Below are 12,820 nucleotides of genomic sequence, written 5' to 3' on the forward strand. Positions count from 1 at the left end.
TTAGCTGTTTCGTTTGGCCATGTTGCTTTCACTATGTTCTAATTACCTTTTATTGTGGTATTTATCTCAGTGGTTCCCAACCTTTTGACTTCTGTGGACCCCCACTTTACCATTACTGGAACCCGGGGACCACCACTGAATCATTATTGGAATCCGGGGACCCACCACTCAGTAATTACTGAAAGCTGGGGACCTAATCTGTTACAATTATTACATTTTCTAAGCAGTCGCAGACCCCCAGGGGTCCCCGGACCACAGGTTGGGAACCACTGAACTAGATGAACCTTGCCGTCTTTGATGGTTGTCTGTATGTGCAAACTCCTCCACCCTCCATGTAGATAATATTCTGCTTGGTTTGTTTGTTTGGGTTTCAGAGTACTCATGCCTCGCCAATTCTTATATTAAGTTCCATTTTCCTAATTCCCAGAGGTTTCATTGGTGAATTTGGCCAAGACGTTATCTTTCTACATTTAGGTTTGTGTACTGTAGCAGAACCCTTTAGGCAAGCCTTTTGTGGTTTTGATGTTTCAACAATCCTTTTTCTTTTCTTGCACACCTTTGGTGACAAGTGTTCTTTTTCTTCGCTTTTGTTTTTTAGGTGCTTTCCCTTAGATACCTTTTGATCATCTGTTCCAATGAGGGCCCTTGTTAATTAAGCTATAGGGGTTAAAACGTAGACTTATTATTTTAATATGAACTGCCTCAGTTAGTTGAACACCTGTTCCTCACACTTGAGAAGTTTCAGTTGTTGAAATAGCTTTATATGTATTGTTCATTAAATGCAACCTATTATTTTTGATCTCATGTCTACGTAATTTTTTTATTGCACCTGAATTTCACCATTTTTTCACTGCATCTTCACAGTTTTTGCACGGAGCTGTTGTAAGTCTTTGTCATTGTGATTCATAAATCTAAATGTATTTATTTAGCCTTTCACTTATTCAATTATTTGTAATTATTATACCTTGGCGTATCGTATTCTTTTCCCTCTCACCAGTGAACCTATTGTCTAATATGTCCAGACACATAAATAGCGTTGCCACCATGCCCCAAATTATTTTTAGCATTAGAAAATCCTTCTAAACATCACTCAAAACTAGTGAGATTAGTAAATCTAGAAGGCAATGCAAGAGACGTGTATAATTTAACTAGGGAACACATTTACAAAGAAAGTAATATTTTATTTAAAAAAAGATTTTAATTTGCAAAAAATTGTAACTGACAATTCTACCTAGAATAATCTGAAAATGATTGTGGGAAATAACACGAAAAGAAATACTGAAAATGCATTGTGCGTTAAACACATGAAAAATATAAAAGACATAGGGCCTCAGTCGTGGTTTTGTGGAGTGGGAGCAGAGGTGCTAACTGATGGGTCTTCAGCCTGGACAAACACCGGGTCCACATCCCTAGTTTGAGGTAAGGGAACGCTTGACTGTGTCTGGTAGACCTCAATTGCTGAGGTGAGGGCAGAATCAGTGGCAGTATCCTGTCCACCAAAGAGCCAGTACATTCGGAGCATTAGAAGATCTTATCCCTGACAGATCTGACAACGAAGATGTGTCCTTCAACTTACTGGTATTTTAGGATTAAGGTTTTTTGACACTGGAAAAACCCCCTTCTCATTCTTTTCTACGTATGTTCCTGCATCAACAGAAGAATTATAATGAGAAATGCAGGGGCAGTGGGGTGAAAGGCAACAGGCCTCTATCATAACAACTGGTTCCAGCAGTGGGTTGAGACAGGAAGCAGTGCTATTCAATGCAGTCTCCATTACCTTATTAAATGAGAAAATAACCAATACTCATTGCATACGGATCAGCCACTATAAAAGAGTAAACCAAAGTCATTTATTATGACATGTGGAAACATTCAATGTTATAACCAATTGAAAGCATTATTTCCCTTTTGTACATACAATAGGGTTAAGTGACAGTTATCTGTTATCTCGTTTCTTTAAGTGGAAATATTAGCCATGAAGGAAGTACTCGCAATCCGTTTCGGTTGCAGCCCAGCAGTTTCTCAATGCAGGCACCACGCTGTGTTGGAACTGTCATTTATACACTCAATCTTTGATTTATGCATGTAACAATAATCCCAAAATGTAAACAGGTTTCTAATTTGATACAAATTGTTTAAGGTTTTTGGGCAAAGATTAAGCATGTGCATGTTTTTATTTTCATCAATGCTTTAGGTGCCTTCACCACTGAATTTCTTCTCTACTTCTTTACTGACTTAAAAACATAAACAGTGTGAACGATATTTGTAATTACTAGGTCTTTTTATTTTACATTTGTGTTAGTGTTTATGTTATTAGGAAAGACTATAAAGAGCTTCCACTGTGTGATTCATTGGTGAACCTTTAACGTTTTGATTAAGTGGTGTAATCATGTGGTTCTTGAGGAAGAGTACTAAAGGCTACTAGTAGAGAATCACTAGAATGAGTAACATGATTACATTATATAATAATACATAATCAATAGCAATCAGCTCTTCTAAGTATACAGGACAATCTACTGTCTATACTGGTCTGAATAATTCCATCTGAGGTTTGGTTTTGGAACTCTTGATTTTTCCTTTGTGGGCTGGACTGACACCTTCTGTCCAAGACTCGGGCCAATGTGCTTTGCGAACTTGTCGTGCAATTTACTTAGTGGTCTTTCTGGTGGTCACTCTAACTGCAGAGTCTTCACATTTAGAATATCATCAGGTGCCAAAATGGAACTGGAAGATTTAGCAGCAATGCTCCTGTGCGCCAGTAGATGGCACTTTGTGACTCAGCACCAATTTTCATTCCACCCCAAAACTGACGAACAGAGCCGCACATAAGTGCAATCCTTGTGCAGTGACGTTGGTTTCTTTAATGACTCTATATTTGTCAGTGTGCAGATCCCTAGATGGGGAGCTTTTTAGATAGGAATGGAGACCATACCACAAAAGGGGAAGAAAGGGCGGTGATGGGGAATCTGTGATTAGATAAGAGTATTCACCAGAAAAAGCGTTACAGAAAGAAACTTCTGATGTACACTTATAAGCACGGATTCCTCACCACCTCACAGAAAGAAGATCAATATACTTGGCTGCACACTATGTCACAAACTTGCCTCAACAGCAGATGTATACTGTCTGTGTGGAGGGACATCTGACTGACAAGGTAACATTACAAACTTTTGGAGGGAAGTCGAAAGCTGCCAACTGTCACCACTTAATCTCCAAATATTAAGGCAGAGCATGTGCAAGTTCTGGTGCAGAACCCTGCCCTGCTGCTGAGAAAGAAGATCCTCCTGAAGGAGCAATTGGAATGGAGGACCAATGCTCCTGCTCAAAAGCTCGGGATACCAGATTCTCCATGCTCAATCTGGAGCAACAAGAATGCCTTGGCCCAGTTGGTCCTGATATTCTTGAGAATTGTGAGCAGGAGCGGCATTAGCGGAAAGGCATGCAGGAGGTTGGAATTTCAGTCAAGACTAAAAACATCTCAGAGCGAGAACCGTCTTGAAAACTCCAGCAAGCAAAACTGCTGACATTGTGCATTCTCTACGGTTGGCAACAGTTCTAACCAATTCTCTTACCACTCAGGAAAGAAACCCTGCACCATCTCCAGGCAGAGATGCCATTGGTGATCCATAGGCATCAACAGCTGTGTTTGTCTGTCCTGAAGTTTAAGGTCCATCAGGTGTTGAAAAATCAGGAAAATCCCAGAAGTTCCAGGCTTGTCCAGAGATGCAGGGCCTCTGGACAAAGGGTCCATGACCCCACCCCTGCCTGTTTGCCTCGGTCTCTGCCCGAGACCAGAGTCTTCTGATCTTTTCCACTCCCAGATGTCTGCCCCAGCTCAGGAGTAATGCATCTGTCACTACAGTCAGCTCTGGTTGGGGAAGGGAGAGGGGTCTGCTGCTGACCCAATCGGGGTTCATCAGCAACCTCTGCAGGTCTTTTGCAGTTCCCTCCAAGATCTTGACCAGGTTGTAGAGAGAACCCTGATGCTAAGCCCACTGGAACTCCAGGTCCCACTAGTGAGCCCTCATATGTCAACCGGCATGTCTCACAAGAAGCATGCAGAAGGCCATGAGGCCCAAGGGCCTCAGAGCCAGTCTCACTGAAATCGAGAAGAGGCAAACACATCTGAACCATAGCCTGGATATCCCGGACTCACTGTTTGGTGGGGGGCACTGAGAGGGAGCCAGGTGTGACTTTGGCATGTTAATAGTAAATGCGGGAGGTCAGCCTTAGTCTGGAGATGGGAGACAATTGCACGTCCATCTTCAATAGCCACTTGTCGCGGTAGGGGAAAACTGGAACCCCTGACCTCCGCAGATGTGCTGCACCATCCCCATCGCTTTCATGAACACCCGAGGGGCACTAATGAGGGAAATGGCGAGCACTGCAAGTGCTCTTGGCCTACTATAAACTGGAGGGTAGCACCTGTGGGCCAGCAGGACAGGGATAAATATTCGTCCTGCAAGTCCAAAGCACCATCCAGTCTCCAAGGTCCAGGACAGACAGGAGCTGAGCTAAGTAGAGCATTCTGAACTTCTCCTTTTTTAGGAAGAAGTATAAAAGACCCAATACTAGGATAGGACAAGGCTGTGTCCGCCTTGTCACGAAAAATGCAAGATCCATCAAACGGCATGTCCATAACCAAAGCTTGGACATCGCCCAAGAAGCCAGAGGTATCTCTCTCTGTACCTGCGCTGACTGCCACGGAAGGAAAAGAACTGGTAGTGCACTTAGGTGGCATCTAAATAGGCACTGCGCATGTCACTTCCTGCGCGGATGATGACGGCATGGAGCTGAATGCTGCCACCTACCAGCACACAGGAGTACTGCTCAAAAATTTCCAGATACAGTCTGACATCTGGGGAATATTCTAAGGTAAGGAATCTGTGGCTAGAAGTCTGTATGAGATGCTGAATTCAACTGGAAATGATGTACAAAATGGAGTACGTTTTTATGTAATTGTGTATGTAACATGAAATTTTAGAAATTATTTTGTATAATAAAAAAGGGTTGTAAATATATATTTAATGTAGTTGACTGACATGTTAGGTAGTATACAGTGTGTGGACTGGTGAGGCCTTATTTACAACTATTAGAGGAAGATATATTTTCTTTTGCGAAGGCAGATACATTGGTTGTTTATAGAAATCCTGCCCCCTTTTCCTACATGACGGTTTGCTCTCTCTTTGGAGTGAGAACTGCAACCAGCTCTATCAATTTTCTAAACACCGAGGGTCACTGGTGAGGACGAAGGGAAGCACAACAAATGAAAATGATACTTGGCAACTTGAACTGCACGCTGCGGGCGTGGGACTAAAGGATCTCTACATGAATGTAGCACCTTGCAAGTCCAAAGCCATAACTGAGTTGCATGGATCCAGGGCGGACAGAACCAGGGTCAGCATGAGCACCTTGAAGTTTTCCTTCTGCAAGAAGACATTCAGAGAGTGGATATCTAATGTGGTACGAAGACCTCTGTCCTGCTTTCGCACAAGCAAATAATGGTAGTAACAACAAGTCCCTACTTCCTGGGCCAGGCCCCCCTCTATGGCTCCTCCAGCCAAAAAAGCCTGTAATTCCTGGGACAATATGGATAAGTGCTCATCTGAAAGACATTTGAATGTGGGGGAAGGTGCAAATGGTGAGAAATCAGTGAGAGAGGATAGCCTTGTTTAGGATCTCAAGGGCCCAGCTACTGGATGTTATATTTTGCCACCTTTGGAGGAAGTATTTGACGCTGCCTCCTACAGGGTGATCGTGTGATGCTAAAAGCAGCTTGGAGGCAGATGCCACAGGGGTGGGGGACTGGAACAGTCGCCATCCTTGATTGTTGGATGTTGCCTGATTGATCCCCATCTATGACCCTGAAAAGAATGGGGTGCTTGTTGCAGGGGTGAAGGGCCTTGGTGTGGGAAGTGCGCCAATCCTATGAAGTGACCTGGAAAAAGGCGCAACTAGTGAGGATACTGTCTTATTTGTGTACTAAGGCCTAAAAAATCAGCCTTCTCACCAAACAGGAGACTCATGTCATGTCTGTTAGACTTTTCATCCTTGGCGTGGTCTTCCTTAACTTTTTTCCTCTGTTTCCCAGGTTGTTGGTGTGTGCTGAACTCTGATTTTACTGTTTTTGTTACTCTGGGCACTTTACCACTGCTAACCAGTGCTAAAGTGCAAGTGCCCCTTTACAAAATGTGTATGCAATTGGCTTATCCATGATTGGCTTATCCATTATTTATTAGTAGTAATACCCTAGTAAAGTGCACTAGAGGTGGCCAGGGCCTGTAAATCAAATGCTACTAGTGGGCCTGCAGCAATGGTTGTGCCACCCACATAAGTAGCTCTGTAATCATGTCTCAGACCTGCCACTGCAGTGTCTGTGTGTGCAGTTTTAACTGTAAATTCGATTTGGCAAGTGTACCCACTTGCCAGGCCTAAACCTTCCCCTTTCTTACATGTAAGACACCCCTAAGGTAGGCTCTAGGTAGCCCCAAGGGCAGGGTGCAGCGTATGGTTAAGGTAGGACATATAGTAATGTGTTTTATATGTCCTAACAGTGAAATATTGCTAAATTCGTTTTTCACTGTTGCAAGGCCTGTCCCTCTCATAGGTTAACATGGGGGCTACCTTTAAATCTGATTAAAGTGTAGATTCCCTTTGGGAACGGATGGACATGTGAAGTTTGGGGTCTCTGAGCTCACAATTTAAAAATACATTTTTTAGTAAAGTTAATTTTAAGATTGTGTGTTTGAAAATGCCACTTTTAGAAAGTGAGCATTTTCTTGCTTATACGATTTCTGTGACTCTGCCTGTTTGTGGATTCCCTGTCTGGGTCAGTTTGACAGTTGGGCTGGTTGCACCTCACACTAGACAGTGACACAAAGGGAGCTGGGGTGTAGTCTGTATTTCCTGATGAGCCATCTGTGCTAGGAGGGAGGGGAGGAGTGGTCACTCACACCTGAAAGGGCTGTGCCTGTTCTCACACAATGCAGTCTCCAACCCCCTGGTGAGTGTCTGGGGCCTGGCCTGGCCAAGGCAGGATTTCACATTCAAGAGAGACTTTGCTTTGAAGTAGGCCTACTTCAAAGGGGAAATTGGGTATAAGAAGGGCACCCTAAACAACAGACTTTAGAACACTTCTGGAAACCAAGAGGAACCTCTGCCTGGAGAAGAGCTGAAGAGCTGAGGAAGAAGAGCTGCCCTGCCTGTGACTGTGATTTTTGAAGCTATCCTGCAGTTGCTGCTTCTGCCAGAGTAAGAGGGCAAAGACTGGACTTTGTGTGCCTTCCATCTTGTGAAGATCTCCAAGGGCTTGATTTAGAGCTTGCCTCCTATTGTTTGAAGTCTCAGGGACAGCAAAGACTTCTCTCTGCCAGCACCTGGAGTCTATGGAGAGACTCCTACTCTGCCAAGTGCCCATCCAGTTCCTGCGACCCTGAAAAGAGAAGCTGGCAGCCTAAGAGGAAATAATCCACGCACAGGACACCGTGCGGGGAAAAGATCGATGTGACTCTGAACTGCGGCTGAATAATCGACCCTCGTCTGCAACGCGACCGAAGAATCGACGCACGGAGCTGGAGAAACCACGCACAGCATCGCTGACGGAGACTGTTGAGTTCGCAACCCGCGCTGCGTGGTTTTTGGATCATCGTGCAGCTGGATTTCCGACACAAACACTGCTGGGCGTGTAAAAACAATGCAAGGCCTGCCGGACCCGGGGGTGCTGACCAGATCGACGCATCGCTCTCCTGCGAAGAGAAGAAACAACACAGCCGACCCGCCGAAAGGAGAAACAACGCAAGGTCTCGCTCATGAGTAAAAGCGACGCATCGCAAGCCCTTTTTGATGCTCACTCGCCCATGCAGGGTTATTTTTGACACACCCAAGGTACATTTTCACGCTAACAATGTTAGTGTGTGTTTAACACTACATGAAGACTCTTTTGTCTTTTTAATTGATAACTTGACTTGTGTATTATGGATTATTGTCGTTTTGGTCTTGTTTATAAATATTCTCTATTTTTCTAAACCTGTGTTGTATTATTTTGTAGTGTTTTCATTAAGTTACTGTGTGTGTTGGTTCACATACTTTACCCCTAGCACTCTGAAGTTAAGCCTAATGCTCGTGCCAAGCTACCAAGAGGGTAAGCAGGGATTAGCAGGGGGTGATTCTCTTTTACCCTGACTAGAGTGAGGGTCCTTGCTTGGACAGAGGGTAACCTGACTGCAAACCAAAGACCTCATTTCTAACATTGGTGATCAGCGGATGGGATTGGACTTGTATTTGTACTTCACATACAGTGATTAGGTGTACACTACTGTTTTGAATGCAGACCACTACGTGACCACATACTACTTGTCTTGTGATTTTGCTTTTTCTCTTTGGGACTATTTTTGTTCTACTTCTATTTTTGCTGATCCCTTGATTGACTTTTTTTTAACTTAATTTGGGAACTTGTTTTCTGCCTTTGGAACTCTGCACTTTTAACTCTTCATCATGTCTCAATCTGGTGATGCATCAGCTGGAGCTGCTTTTGATTTGGAAAAACTGGAGAGCTGTACAGTAGCTCAGTTGAAGCAGTTTTGTAAAGATTTGGCCTGTCCCATTAAGAGCTCTTCCAAGAAGGAGGAGCTGCAAAAGGCGCTGAGGGCCTGGGTGATAGCCAAAGAAGCTGAGGGGCACACAGAGGAGGAGCAGGGTGAGGAGGAGGGGTGCAAGTCATTCACAATGATGTGGTGGATGGGCCTGTTATGCCCAGGGATAGAGTCTCCAGGGCAGGTAGCAGTGTGTCCTCCAACGGTCTGACACCTGAAGAGTTACAGGACAGACAGGCAGAGAGGGAATACCAATTGGAACTGAAAAAGTTCAGTCTAAAGATGGAGATGGAAAGGGAGATGGAGCAGAGAAGGTTGGCCATTGAGGAAAGGAAGATGCAGCTGGCTCATGAGCTTAGCTTGAAGGAGTTAGACCAGTGGACCCAGTCTAGCAGAGATGGTGGCAGCAGTCGCACAGTGCAGTCTGAGAAGAGAGTGTACATTCCTAAAGACCTTGTGAAGGATTACAAGAGGGAGGATGACATATACTTATGGTTCAAGGGGTATGAGTCTGCTCTCCACATGAATCTGGTCCCTGAAGCTCATTAGGGATGGCTCTGTGGAAGCACTTTGAGGTAGAGGGGATGGATACACTGACAGCCTTAGGGGATGCTCAGAGTATCACCTACACTATCATGAAATATGCCCTACTCACCCCTGAGCAGTATAAGGACAAGTTTAGGTCCTCTAAGACCTGTAAGTTCAGATATAAACTGTCAACCTTTAAATGTTGGGGAAAATACTTTCCCCTCGTCATCATCATCCACTAAGGTAGGTTGGATATGACCAGACTCCACATTGAAAAGGTGCTGTAGTGCTTGGGTGTGGCTGTGTCTGAATTAGAATGGACCGGGGCCACGTGTTTGTACAGCTCTGAGACGAAATCTTGGTTGAGGCTGAGATGGATTTCACTCAGAGATGGATAGGACGATAGAAACTGAGTCATCCTCTGGCACAGACAGCATCTGTGCAGTCATCAATGTCATAGGGACTGGTGTGGATCTATGTGCAGGATTAGCCAGCGCTAATGTAAGCACAGAACTCTAGGCAGGTTCTGGAAGCACAAACAGCATCAACGGTGGACCAACCAGCGCTAAAGCAACTGGAGGCCCCAGGAGATCATTTATGACCAAACTGGGAGCCAGAAAGGTGTTGAAAATTCGCAACATGACCTTTCTAAATGCCTTACTTTTAAAAAAAGTTGCCAACAGCCAAGAAAATTCAGGGTGCATTGGGATCAGTTGTGGAAGCTTTCTTTGGCACGGGACCAAGAGACAGACCGCAGGACACCCTGTGATTTCTCAGGTTGAGAGTGGAGTGACTGCTACAAATCCCTCTTGGTCTTTTTGTGCTTGCATTTGGACTTCGACTTACCGGAAGACTTGGACCTCGATGACAACCTATCATAGAAATGTGCGCAGCAGCAGGAACGGCTCCAAGCCTTCGACTTTAAAGGGGATTCTTTTGGTGTACAGATTGCCTTTACATTCCTCTAGTCTATCGCCTTCAGTTTTATGAGCGTGCACTCCTTACAAGACTTGGATTTGTTCACCAATCTCAGAAGCAGACCTTCTGGGGATGTCACAGACATCTGTTTTTTCAAACAAGGCTTAAACCATGTACTTTTAGGAGGGCTGTAGTACCCTTGCAGCAGTCTGGCAAAAAGGATTTTGAAGAAACATTTCAAAGGATGAGGATAAAGTAGGGCGTGAGCTCCAGTTCCATATACAAAGGTGCTGAAATAAAGGAACTGACATCTGCTCACATGGGTGGTGCTTAAATAAGGCTTACTTCTGTAGTGCCATTAAGTCGACGTGGAGCTACACAATGCCACCTACAGGTGTTCGGAGCACTGCTGTTAAATCTTCTTGCACCATTCTGGTGCCAATTGTTATTCTAAGGGTGATGAATCAGTAAACTTGTCCATCAGAAATTAACTGATAAAATATATCCTACCTATACATGCTCGAGGCTATTATAATGTACATGCCGCCAATGAGGGGATGGATGGGTTGGCTTCTGTAGCAGCTAGTAGGGTTTTGTGAGTAAAGGCCTGGAGGACAAACTAGGAACCAGAAATGGAATGTCACTTGAGGGTAAATATGAGGTCTCGGACAATGCTAGAAGAGCTGCCAATATTTTTCCTGCCTTGGCGGCAGATGTGGTCACTACAGAAGTTCTATAGACTTCTTTGTTTTTTAGATCAGCATTGGGGAAGAGAGGAACTTTATGTCAGTGTTTTACTTTGAAATGGTGAAATCTCTCTTCATGTTGTCCTATGCCCCCGACTGCCATATACCTTCCCTTCATGTTCCCAATAACCTGTCCTCTTTAATTTATTGCTTCATGAACAGAGAAATAACCACTCCTTAGTGTTTTACACAAGTGTATCCACAGTAAAACTAGGAGTTACACAATGTGATAGTGGATAACTGTCAGCAATTTCTAGGGTTTTTTATGGTGATGTGGGATTTTAGCACGAGACATCATGTTTCTTTCTATTCACTAACAATTATTGAAACTTAAAAAAGAGTGAGCCTCAGTCCTTTTGAGGGTTTACGTGGCCAACATGTCTGAGGCCCATTACACCTTATGAACAAGCATTTGCAATCCAATAGGTCTCGCATTTGTGAGAGTTAGAGCTATTGACGTTGTAAATGACAACGTCTTTTACCCAGGTATTTTGGTTTGGAGTGGATGTATATGGTGTAGAGTCCACCTTTATGGGCTGGATTGGAATTGTTAGTTGTGGAATTGTGTGGGGGTAGAATTATGTGGTGTGAAGTATATTTGTGTAGTGGGATTTTGTGATATGGTGAATCGATAGGGGTAGGAGCTGCACAGAATAGGCATAAAGGAGGATAGAGAGGGATAGGTCATTTGTGGAATGGTTTAGAGTGGTATTATGTTGTATGGTGTGGTGTAGTATTATACAATATGGAATTATGTGGCATGCTGCGAAGTTGAATTTATTTAATAGAACAGAGGTAGGGAAGCCAACAAATATATAGGGAGTGCCAAGTCATAGCCAAACCAGTGGTTGGCTCTGGCTCTAAAAGCCAGTGGTTCAGCCAAACCATGAAAATATTTGGCATATACATCATTACACAAAGATCATGTTAGAATTCTGTTAGAATTCACAATTCAAAAAGTATTTTTTCTTTTATCATTCAAAGTGTTACACCTTAGCACATCAAATTATACCACTGTATTGGGAAGTATTTATTAAAAGTGAGAGTTTTAAACATGCACTGAGAAACATTCCTGTCCCCGTTGAGTATCTAATACAAATCATAATAGGGTTCCTGGGAATAATGGCCCGATTATACCGCCTTAGATTAGAAAAAAGAAAACTACTTGAAAGAACCATGCTCACTGCACACAGCTCAGCGATCTTTCACAAATCAGCTGAACAAAACCTCAGCACTCTGTTTATGGACTTTAACTCAAAAGAATAAAATAGTCACCAGGAGCTCTGAATGGGCGGAGGTGACATGGACGGTCATATTGCCGTTGTTGATTTTAGTGAAGAGTCCAATTGATTATTTTTATTTATTGAATCATGTGGACAAGCGGTGCAGTGGAGTAATTACCAAAATAGCTCAATTGTTTTGTCGGTTGTGCGCTGGGAAATAGGGTTTTGTTGGAAATTGATGACAGGCAACCTTCTCTGATGTCACTTTCAGCCTTACGCCTCTATGCATTTTAGAGAGCCAGAAGGCTATTCGTCAGTATAAAATATATCACAAAGACCAGGTTTTTGCCCAACTCAAACCCAGAGATAAGCAAGACAGTGATGTTTTCTTTGTGTGCCCTGTTAGCAGTATGACAGTGATTGGAGGAGTCCTCTGATATTGGAAACAGTAAGGTGGCCGTCTCTGATGTCATGAAGTGGACCGCGAATAGTAAGATGGCATCAGGCGGCTTCCTGAGATGCTTCGGGAACACGAAAAAAAAAACAGCCACCGCATATAATATAACGAGCAGTGAAGGGGAGCAGGTTTGGCGACATCCAAGCAAAACCGGAAAATCCTTTAAGTTTGAAGTCTGAGAAAGAAAATGAAGACACATTTGAAAACAGCATAAAGACACAGAAAGTAGCTGCCTGACTTGCGCTTGGAACAGCTTAGCAAGAGGTGGTTGTTTTCAAATTCACAAAGGTTTCACAGAGCCTGAACTTACTCTGTGTACTCATTTGTCTGATTCCACCCCCTTCTCCCAAGAAACTG

General features: G+C 43.7%; 1 protein-coding gene across 2 annotated transcripts in view; it reads right to left on the reverse strand.

Moving 5' to 3' along the window:
* The window catches only part of RANBP17 (RAN binding protein 17), a 1,172,021-nt gene that overhangs the window by 740,151 nt on the left and 419,050 nt on the right, over positions 1–12,820 (reverse strand). The window lies entirely within an intron of this gene.

Source organism: Pleurodeles waltl, chromosome 7 (genome assembly GCF_031143425.1).
Source record: "Pleurodeles waltl isolate 20211129_DDA chromosome 7, aPleWal1.hap1.20221129, whole genome shotgun sequence".
NCBI classification, from domain to species: Eukaryota; Metazoa; Chordata; class Amphibia; order Caudata; family Salamandridae; genus Pleurodeles; species Pleurodeles waltl.